The sequence below is a fragment of the Lepisosteus oculatus genome, chromosome 1, assembly GCF_040954835.1.
Source record: "Lepisosteus oculatus isolate fLepOcu1 chromosome 1, fLepOcu1.hap2, whole genome shotgun sequence".
NCBI classification, from domain to species: Eukaryota; Metazoa; Chordata; class Actinopteri; order Semionotiformes; family Lepisosteidae; genus Lepisosteus; species Lepisosteus oculatus.
In genome coordinates, this window is record NC_090696.1 from 20,962,284 (window position 1) to 20,973,873 (window position 11,590).

General features: G+C 51.1%; 1 pseudogene; it reads left to right on the forward strand.

The window, feature by feature from the left end:
- Positions 1 to 1,750: 1,750 nt before the first annotated feature.
- Positions 1,751 to 3,075, forward strand: LOC138237731 (zona pellucida sperm-binding protein 4 pseudogene; annotated as a pseudogene).
- The last annotated feature ends 8,515 nt before the right edge of the window (positions 3,076 to 11,590 follow it).

Here is an 11,590-nt window from a genome sequence, read left to right on the forward strand (position 1 = left end):
GGCTGTGGTCACTGAGCCTGTCCTCTCTGGGCAGCCAGGTCTGTCAGAGTCCAGTTTCTATGTCCAGGCTGTGGTCACTGAGCCTGCTTTGTCAGTGTGAGTTGTCTTTTTAGGACTCAGTTCTGTCACTGCCTCCCTCCCCTTCTCCCCCACCCCCTCTCTCCTCTCCCCCATCTCCCTGTTTCCTTCAGGGACTCTCTTGAACACTCTTGAACACTCTTCACCTGTCTGTCTCTGTGTGCCTAACAGCTGCACAGTGACAGCGGGCAGGTTTCTCCAGGCTGCGTGCTGTTCAGTAATTACCCTGCTCTGCTGTCTTGACAGAGAATCTACACCGAAGCTCTCTGCCGCCTCATTACTGCCTGGCACTGCCAGCTGTGCCCGGAACATTGCCAGACACAGGGATCTCCTGCAGAAGGTCTGAAGCAGAGGGGGGGCTCTGCAGTAAAGATCCTGTTGGTTTGGATCTGAACTGCTGGATTCGGGTCTGGTTCTTCTGCCATTGATTATGGATGGTGCCTTTGTGCCAGCTAGCGCTGAGCAGCTGCTACCCCAAGTGGCCATCGTGTTGTTACTGCATGGCATTGTAATAACCCTTCCTTGCATTTCCGGAATGGTTTTCCTCCCACAGTGCTGCAAACAGAGGAGGTGACCCACTTCCTAACCCAGTGAAGGGTAGCAGACGGTACAGATCCAGAGTAGAATTTATCACCCATATCACCCTGCAACTCACAACTGGCAACCCAGTGAAGCTCAGCAGGTGTGAGCCTGGTCAGTACCTGGATGGGAGACCTCCTGGGAAAAACTAAGGTTGCTGCTGGAAGAGGTGTTAGTGGGGCCAGCAGGGGGCGCTCACCCTGTGGTCCATGCGGGTCCTAATGCCCCAGTATAGTGACGGGGACACTATACTGTAAACAGGTGCCGTCCTTTGGATGAGATATAAAACCGAGGTCCTGACTCTCTGTGGTCATTTAAAAAATCCCAGGGTGTTTCTCGAAAAAAGTAGGGGTGTAACCCCAGCGTCCTGGCCAAATCTCCCATTGGCCCTTACCAATCATGGCCTCCTAATAATCCCCCCTCTATGAATTGGCTTCATCACTCTGCTCTCCCCCCCACTGATAGCTGATGTGTGTTGAGCATTCTGGCGCACTATGGCTGCCGTCGCATCATCCAGGTGGATGCTGCACATTGGTGGTGGTGGAGGGGATCCCCATTACCTGTAAAGCGCTTTGAGTGGAGTGTCCAGAAAAGCGCTATATAAGTGTAAGCAACTATAATTATTATTATAAATGTCTCATCCGAAACACAGCGCCTCCTACAGGGCAGTGACCAGTGTTTGGGTCGGAGAGAAGACTGCCTCCTACAGGCCAACCAGCACAACTTATAGCAGTAAGCAGGTTTTCCTTAAAGCCCTCCCATCCCATGATGCCTCCACCTGCCCAGCTGTTTCTCAGTTGGCATTTCCAAACTGTATATTGAATCTGGAAGAAAACGGCGGAAGAGGAGTGCAGTCTCCCTGAGCCGGAGTCCCGGAGCTCGGCTAGCATAGATTAACTCACACGCCTCCTACCACACAGACACACACGTCTGCTGTCAATCCCACCCCGGCCTGGGCTGTCTTTGCCCTGTTAGAGACTCGCCATCTGCTTGAGCACAGAGCTGGCAGACCAACCTGCCTTCTCCCTTCACACACACAGGGTGTGAAGGGAGCTCGGACTCCGGGAAGTCGGACTCCGGGAAGGGCCGGCGAGTTTCACGATGGAGAAGTCCATGAGCAGAGGGAGGATGGGGTTGTACATTGTGTTGTTTTTGCTATCGTTGGATTGTTCTTTAGCTCAGGTGCAGAAGTGCCTGGTTAATGACAGTGACAAGATGACATGTGGTAACTTGACTATCAGTAAAAGTGACTGTGAAGCTAAAAATTGCTGCTTTGATCCGTCCGGCCAAAATCGCTGTTACTATGGGAATGAAGTGACTGTCCAGTGCACCAGGGATGGCCAGTTTGTGGTGGTCGTGTCCAGGAATGCCACCAGCCCTCAGCTGAGCCTGGATTCAGTCAGCCTGCAGGGGGGCAGGAGTGCCCCCTGTGGCCCTGTTGGCACCACTGCTGGCTTTGCCATGTTCCAGTTCCCAGTCAGTGCCTGTGGCACCAGCATGAAGATTGAAGGTGGTGCTGTGGTGTATGAGAACATGATGTCCTCAACATTTGCTGTGATTGGGGGACCTGCTGGCTCCATCACAAGAGACAGTTTCTACAAGCTGTTCTTCCAGTGCAGGTATGCAGACGATGACCTTGTTCCAGTGCGGGCTGTGGTCTACACGGTCTCCCCACCCCTTCCGGCAGTGTCTCCAGGACCTCTCCGTGTGGAGCTCAGGATTGCAAGAGGAGAGCTGTATGACTCCTACTACAGTGACCTGGACTACCCTGTGACCAAGGTGCTGCGGGATCCTGTGTATGTGGAGGTCCACATCTTGAGCAGGACTGACCCCAACATTGTCCTGACCCTGGGGGACTGCTGGGCCACTTCCACTCCCAGTCCTCTCAGCCAGCCCAGCTGGAGCCTTCTGGTTGCTGGGTGTCCCTACGGAGGTGACAACTACCAGACCACCTTGATCCCTGTGGGTGGCTCCTCAGGGCTGCCGTACCCAACGCACTACCAGCGCTTCATGATTCAGATGTTCACTTTTGTGGATCCTGCCTCTCAGGTGCCTCTGATGGAGAAGGTGTTCATCCACTGTAGTGCAGCAGTGTGCCAGCCGACTGCTACTGACCGCTGTGTGCCCACCTGTGGCAGGAGGAGAAGAGCTGTTGCTCGAGTGGCAGAGGACTCCTCCAGAGAAACTGTGCTGGTGTCCAGTGGGGAAGTGATCCTGGTTGGATCTGAGCTTCCAGCTCTGGGTCAGCTGGATTCCCATCCTGAAGCACCCCGGTTCCTGAGCTATGGGCTGCTGGTAGTAGCTGCCTCCACTGTGCTTGTGGTCTGTTCTCTGGTGTTGGTGGCTGTGTGGAGATCTAGACCTCACATCCAGAATACCAAGCCTAATCTGGAGTATGAATAAAGGCCTTGTTCTGAACTCCCTTGTGTACTGTTTTGTATGCTTCTGTCAGCATTAAGTGCTGTAGTTCGGTGTCTATGTGAAGATGTCCCTGTAAGCCTCTTCAATGGCTGTGTTTTTCCATCTTTCATAGACAAGTACTTGCACTAGTTCTTGGCCACTGCTTTTTCTTGGAGTCTGTGGTCTTAATGATATTCCTTCGACTGGCCTGAAAAAAAAAAAAAAAAAAAAAAAGGGACACACTGACACATACACATACTGTTATATACTCACTGACACATGCACATACTGTTATATACTCACTGACACACACACATACTGTTATATACTCACTGACACACACTGATAAACACTGACACATACACATACTGTTATATACTCACTGACACACACTGATATGCATTGACACACAAAGGTTGACACCCCGATACATACTGACACACAAACACTGACACATACAACACACACAGATAGACACACACATACTGATACAAACTTTGATACACACACTGACACACACTCACTGACACACATTGATACACAGTCTGATACACACACTGACACACACGCACTGACACGCACACCGGTACACAGACATTTACACAGACACTGACACACAGTGACACACACTGCGAGAGACACACTGATACACACACAGTGACACACTGTGACAGAAACACTTTGACAGACACACTAATACACACACAGTGGCACACTGATACACACACAGTGAAAGACACACTGATGGGGAACACACTACACTTAACTACATGCACTACACAAGCACAGCTAAGCAGCCAGTCTTCTCAGTGTCCACAAGGCCAGTGAGGGAGGGCGAGCTGGGCTGTGAAAACTGTTCTCATCGTCGCCCCTCAGAAGCCCCCCTCCTCCTCTCCCACATTGGAGAAGACTGCTGGGGGTCCCCCCCCCAACTCTCACCCTCTGTCTGTTCCCGAAACAAACTGTGAGGCGTCAGTCCTGCGTGTCAGCCCACTCACAGAGTGACGCCCTGGGCTTGTTTGTGTTCGTGTTTGTGCTTTGGTGGTGGACATACCGGGTAGCTAGAGCAAGCGGCCTCCCTGTGGTCCTGTGTGAAACGACTGAAAGACATTGCCACTCCAGAGACAGTACAAAGCAGAACCAAACTACATCCTGTCCTGCAGGGAATGGATAGAGAGAGAGATTCAGATAGACTGAGGCAAGGGGGCACAACTCCAGAACTAGGCCGTTTCTGGTTTTCCTTCCACCCGAGCCATTATTTAATCAATCAACCTATCAATCAATTAATTAATCGCTTAACTTGAGTTTGGAAGCTTTGTATTTACAGAGTCCTATAAAACCTGCAGGACAGCGGCTCTTGAAGACCGGAGTTAGGCACTGCTGGACTAAGGCAACCAAATTAGCCTGGAAAAGAGACAATTCTGTGGGGAACCTGACTCAGATCTTGAAAATCCCAGAGGCCACAGGCCAAATGCGCTCAGGCATCTCCTCCAGAAGCAGCAGGAGTACAAGGGCCGGTGGAGATACAAACGGAAATTAGTCTCTGCAACATTCAGGACAGGAGACGGTTCTGTACACAGAGAGTTGTGGGTGTTTGGAATCATCATCACCGGCTGGTATGGTGGGGTCCTGGGTTTGATTCCTGGGGTGCTGTCTGTGTGGAGTTTGCATGTTCTCCCTGTGTTCACTTGGGTTTCCTCCAGGTGCTCCAGTTTCCTCCCACAGTCCGAAGACATGCTGGTACAGTAGGTCAGTTGGCTTCTGGGGAGCCCTGGTGTGAGTGTGTGTCTGTCCAGGGTGCCCACTGCTTGCTGCGATGGGTTCCAGCTCCCCCACGACCCTGAACTGGAAGGGTTGGGAAATGGAAGGATGGATGTTCTTGTTTCTTTCTCGACATCGGCCGTCTGTATCAGCAGTGTCAGTAAGTGAACCTGTGAAAATGTCAGGAAGGCAGGAGTTATTTGGGAAGTCCTCACTCCATTGTTTGCTGTGTAAACATTATGTTTCCGAGAGCTAATTGGGAGCCTTAGGGCTGCCTGCCTGCGGGTCTGTCGCCTGGCCATTTGCTCAGCAGTGCTTTCACGCCTCAGCGCTGCTGGGCGGTCACGCTGTGCTGTCCGCAGGGGTGAGCCCTTTGTTCAGGGACTGCCCTCATCCTGCTCCTCTGCCCCCAGTCCTCTCACACTCCCATCTCCTGGTCCTCGCGCTCGGCGGGAGGGAGGCTCCCACGCCCACTGGGCAACAGCCTCCGTGCGTCCTGAGCACCGCCAGCTCCGCTTCCCTGAGGCTGATTCCCCAAAACTGTGGGTTCCAGCCCGGTCCCCTGGGTGCACGGCTTCTCCAGGTCGGCATCGGAGGGCACGTCCGAGGAAAGAGCTGTGGGCTCTGACCGGAGTCAGGGGCAGGCACAGGGTCACTGCTCCCGGAGTCAGGGGGTAGCCCGCTGGTGCTCTGACAGCAGACGACACAGCTCTTTCCAGGAAGACTGCAATCCCTTCCAAGACAAAGAACTGCAGGCTTTCTCCACGTGCAGTAATGCAAACAGAGCAGCAGCGTGACTCAGTGGTTAGCAAGGCTGCCTCACAGCTCTGGGGCCCTGGGGAGCTGGGGCCTATCCCGTCAAGCAACAGGCACAAGGCAGGGTACACCCTGGACAGGACGCCAGTCCACCACAGGACACACAGACACACTCCAGGGTGAATCTTTCCAGAAGCCAATTAACTTGCCAGCATGTGTCTGAGCTGTAGGAGGAAATCAGAAACCCACACAATCATGGGGAGAACATGCAAACCCCAAGAATCAAACCCTGGACTCCAGTGCTGTGAGGCTGCGGTGCTATTTATAGCTCATTCGGTAGTTAGCAGCTAATTGAGCTGATCTTCCAACTATTTCTTATAGGAAGCCAGAGTGTAATGGATGGGCAGCTTGTTCCAGGCCCCAACAAACCTTTGTGTACAGAAGTGCCTCCTATTTCCAGTCCTAAACCCCCATCTCTTAATTTCCTCTTGTATTATCGGGTCTTAATTTCAGTTCTGATGCTGAAGGGACACTTTGTGGGTTGCATTTCTCATTTTAAATACCTGTATCAAGTCTCTTCGTAGTACCTTCTCTACATAACTAAAGCAATTCAATTCCTTAAGCTTGTCCGTGTCAGGCATTCCTTTAAGGTAATCTTTCTAGTTCATCAGATGATTTTAACACCCCTTCCCTGTTTGCGGACAAGTAGGAAAAGCTGTTCAGTCATGCCTTGGGCGCTAAGCCACGTACAACAGGCCTGATGGGATTTTCGGGGTCAGTGAGCAACACGGACCCGAGAATCCCCCATGCTCTCTTCCTCTTTCCCACATCGATACGTCTTCTTGGCAGAGGCCAGGCAGCATCATGACCCCCGTCGACCCCGTCTGGGGCCACAGGCGTCTGACGTGACTTTCCGGAATCTCCCGCCTGCCTTGTTCTCCCCTTTATTTCCTAAGACACTGTTTTCTGTTTTTTTTTCCTCCTCCGTCGGAGTGAGACATCTGAAACAGCAGCAGCGCGCTCCGGTTTTCCGTCAGAGTGAGAGGGGAGTTTTGCTACCGTTGGCCAAGCTGGTGAACACTTTCCTGGTGAACTCTTTCCCCGACTCGCTCACAAGCCGAGAAAGATGATCTTTCCCCTGCCGAAATTATCGCCATCCACTCCTGAGCTCCTGGAGAAAATTTCCCCCGTGACAAAAACCAACCTGCAGTCTGATAAGGGTTAGCTGGCGGGGAATGTCATGGTGTGTGTGTATGTTGTACCTCTGACTAATTTTTTTAATTCCTGGATTTCCTGTTGCTCTTCAGACTCCTGCCAGGAAAGAAAACAGAGCTGCTGGCTTTATGCTGGGAAAACACCTCTGATCACTTAGCGGAATGTTCTGTCTACCACTCTGTTTATTATGATAAAATTCTTATTAAAAATGAAATAATGGCCACGACTGTAAAACAACTGCTAGTGATACTACTGTAGTATTACTCCAGTTACCACAGACGCTATTGTACAAGTGCTGATACTACGCAAAAAGTCTACTGTATCAGAATTGCTACAATTACACAACTGCTCCTATTGCTAAAACTATTTCTTCCACTACAGCTCTACTATTGTACAACAGCTATTGATATGGATAAATGACTGATCCTGTAATACAGCTGCGCCTACTGCAGAGCCCATCTATTGCAAATCTATCTAGAATCCACTATTGCAAAATGTCTCTCATTACTAATCAAGTATTAATGTGACTACAGATTTATTCTCAACTATTACACCACCTGCTGCTATATTACATTCAGGTATAATATATCGCATTATATATTATACCTACCTCTTCCTTTAGATAGCAACAGGACTTTGAGCTGATGGGCACATGGGAAGTCTGACCTTTGTCACTTGACCAGAGCTTGTCTCCAAATCCCTCTATATCTGCCAAATCCATGATTGGAGATCAATGATTATCTAGCAGTGTCTTCCCTAGCAAGCCACTGTTCAGTGTTATAAAGCCTTGCCGATCCTGATCTGTACAGGGTCCCCTAGATGGGGGGCAGGATTACCCCAAAAGGACATATTAACTGTGTGGGAGGTGAGGAGTGAGATATTTTGTAAAGCTGCCTATTCCCCGAGTAGTTGGGAATTGTGCAAGCTGGATGCATGTTTGCACCTTCTTTTCAAATATTCCAGGCACACACTTTGCTTCACTCTGGTTCTCTGAGTCAATGGTACACTGTCATGCTTCTGTCATGGAGTCTCTGAGCTTCACTGCACTGGACTCTGCTTTTGTCATGCTAAGCCACAGAGACCTTTTTATACAGGGGATGGGATACTTCCTGTGTGAACACAATACCACAACGACTTTGTCATCGCATCACACTTTTGGAAGTGTTTACAGAATAGTGACAAACATGAAGGCCCATTCAGGCCCTTTGTTTATTAATAGTTAATAAATCAACTCAAGATCTGATCCAACCGACTCTTCCAAGAAGCAAGGCCTCAACAACATGTCTGGGTAACTCGTTCCACACTCCCACCACCCTTTGTGTAAAGAAGGCCTTCAAAACTGTACTTCAGTGTCCTCTGGTTGGCGTTTCACTGCTGATTCTGAGGAAGTCCGCTGGGGTAACAGAGCCCTTGAGGATTTTAAATACCATAAAGAGGAGCCGTCACAAGTCCCCGCTGATCAAGACTAGAAGGTGAGACTGCAAGCATATTAAATACACACATGGGACAGAATAAAAGAACTGTGGAATGAGTTCTAATCATGTGCCTAGCGAGGCCTCTTGCTCCAGTGCAAAATTCGCCCCAGATGTTCTGTGGCAAATTATACACACCTCTCAATCACCGCCATGAACGGTGGATAGCAGAGGATAAAGTAGAAAAAGCTAAAAACCGCTGAGCCGCTCAAAATCATCTACAGCCCTGCCGGGCTTGTTTCCTGTGATTAACATCTGCACGGGTTTGTCCCCACTGGGGTAGCGCAGAAAACTGGGAGTGGAGAGGGGCACAGTGGGCAGTCTGGCACAAACCGGGGCCTCACTGCCTCCACTGGTAACCAGTGCCCGTCTCTGACACACGACCCACGGGCCCTACCGCCAGCCAGCTGCGCCTAAACCCAGCACACACTAGAGCTGGTGAACTGCAACTCGACTGCTGCTCACAGTGTCTACTGCAGAAGCGACTTTTAACAAGATTATTTCAGATCGGCGCAGACGCCGGGAGAATCGGGCCACGCATGCAGAAAGCCCCAGTGCGGAAGGTTTATAGCTCATCCTTAATAACCAGTTTTGCACAGTCCCCAAATGAATGCAGAAAATTAAAAAACGAGTCTGGGGGCATGGGGCATCCTGTGCAGGGTGTATCCTGCTTTGCGCCTGTGGCTTGCTGGGATACCCTGACCCGGATGAAGCAGTTGAAAAAGGTTCGGATGGATGTCGGTAAGTAACTCCTAATGAAGCTGCTGCTCATCTTTAAGAACAGGGTGATTTACAACAGGGTTTCCTAAACTGGCCCTCCTGACACCTCTGTTGCTTCCTCAGATGAATGCTTTGTTTATTGCACCTTCTTCCCAGCTGCTGGAGACTGACCTGTAACACGTCCTACACAGGGTGAAAACAGCGACCTTTTGTCACCTGAAAACACTTGCGAGGACCTAATCAAAGCCATGACGAGTATGATTAAGTGACAGCCCATCTGGAATGCAGAGTGGGGCTGCTGTGATTTACGGGTAGTCCTGCCGCCGATCTGGCGACGGTTGTCAGAGAATTCAGCGGGCTGGGGGTGCTTGACTCCCCCCCTTCAGACGGATTGTAATGCTGTAGTACGGCTACTGCCCCCCCACTCCTCCCCTGCCATGCCAGGACTCATTTACACACCTGAGTGGACTGGTGCAATCAGCGCACAGCTATTTCAAATTCGAACAGTGTTACTGGCATGGCCGACGAGTCTTGCCAAAGCCTCTACAATCAGCACAGCACTCACAGCCTTTAACAATACAGACATGTTACTGGGCATTTACATACATAGAACATCTCTGGGAGAAAGGGTCTGTCCCTCAGGCTGTGACAGGAGATCACACCCTGGGCTGCGGCTCTGTTGAGTTTCCTCCCCCAGTAGGATTAGAAACAGTTCTGATTCTGGCAGGAGTGGGAATTCTGGGATAAGATTTGTTATTTTAGGGAAGATTGGGGTTTCCCCACGGCAAAGGAGCGCTGGAAAGGACTATGGACCCTGTACAGGGATTAATGGTTGACAGCAAGTTTGGAGGGACTCTCATAATAGCGCAAATCCGCCCACACTTGCAAGGATTGATAACGGACAATCACCGCCGTTCCGCCGTTGTTTTTACTACATGGAGTGTTAATGAGTGAGATGTTTACTTTTGAGATGTTTTTTTTTCGGAATAAAGTATATTTTATAAGAAAACATTTTTTTAGGGAAGATTGTCTCATCCCAGAGTATTTCTCACAGTGCAGCGGAAAGTGCACCTCTTGTCTCTGTTTCGCACTGCTGTAGGTGGGAGCACAGCCTGTCCTCTCTAAGCAGCCAGGTCTGCCTGTGTCCCCCTGTGTCTGGGTCTTCTATGGGGTGTTCGTCCCATTTGGAGTACTCCTTGCTTGTGAATGGACCCCGCACGTCCCTGCCACGCAGGGCAAGGGGCTGCCCTTCACTCACAGATCACAGCAGCAGTGCCTGGAGTGAGGAATTAAACCTGCAACCCCCTGCTTGGAGCTCCTACACTAATAATTTAAGAGCAGGGCTAATCGAATCAGACCCTGCGGGGGCTGTGCCTCTCCAGCAGCAGGGTTGCTCATTTAGCGCTGTTTGTTTCTTTTCTGATTCTGCACAACTGACAGCCGATTAGCATGCGGCTTATCTGGCAAAGTCCATCACTTGCCCACTGGGGGTGGGGGGGGGTACTCTCTGACCTGCTCGAGCAGCACTGGAGAGGGGGGGTGGGAAGGGGCAGGGGGGGTGATTGTTTCTTGCCTTTCGGCGTCCCAGCTTGGCTGGAGCTGCTTTGCATTCAGAGATAACCTTGAACCCCCCCACCCACCCCCCTCGGGGTGTTGACTGCAGAGAGGGGAGCAACTAATTAAACATACAAACGGCACACAGAAGCCGTCTGTCAGGCTGGCTCACTCCCTGCGGGGAGTCTGAACAGGCGCGCGGAAGACACCTGAACATGTGTCCCCAGCTCTCCCCAGGCGGCCTCAGCACGTCCAGGTGGAGGGAGCCCCGGTGGGGTGGGGGGTTGTGGAAGAAAGAAATGATGTTGAAAACTGTCGCAGAAGACAACTGGCACGCTGTGGCTCCTTCGCCCGAAGGCAGAACGGCAGAAAGGTTTCTGGACACGCAGTGTGGAGGACGGACAGAGCCACGCTGCACCCTTCCAGTATCACATTTAGCCAGTCAAGGACCAGAAGCCGGCAGCCATGGAGTAAATGGGCACAGTGGCCCGGAGCTCATGGGCGCTGGGCTCAGTTCCGTGCTGGGAGCATTGTGATTGGAGTTTGCGTGTTCCATAGGTTTTCACCAGGTGCTCTGGTGTCCTCCGTCTCCTCCCAGGGACTTGTGGTTATACTCCATTGCCCACCCAGTAGTATAACCAGGGCGGAGCGGTGGTGCTGTGGCTAAGGATCCGCCCCTGTGGCTGGAAGGTTGCGGGTTCAAATCCCATGGCTGGCAGAGGAATCCTACTCCATCCTCCTGAGCAAGGCCCTTAACCCCAACTGCTCCAGGGGTGCTGTATAAATGGCTGGCTCTGCGCTCTGACCCCCAGCTTCTCTCCCTGTCTGTGTGTCTCATGGAGAGCAAGCTGGGGTATGTGAAAAGATGAATTCCTAATGCAAGAAATTATATATGGCCAATAAAGTGATCTAATCTTATCTTCCATGGGAAAAAGGAGAGGAGCCTCGTCTTGGTTCATCCTCCAACACCGACCCCGATCAGTTGAAATAACTCTTCATGGAGAGAAATTGGGAATTGGCTTCGTTTCCAAAATCCCTAGCCAATCCAATGATTT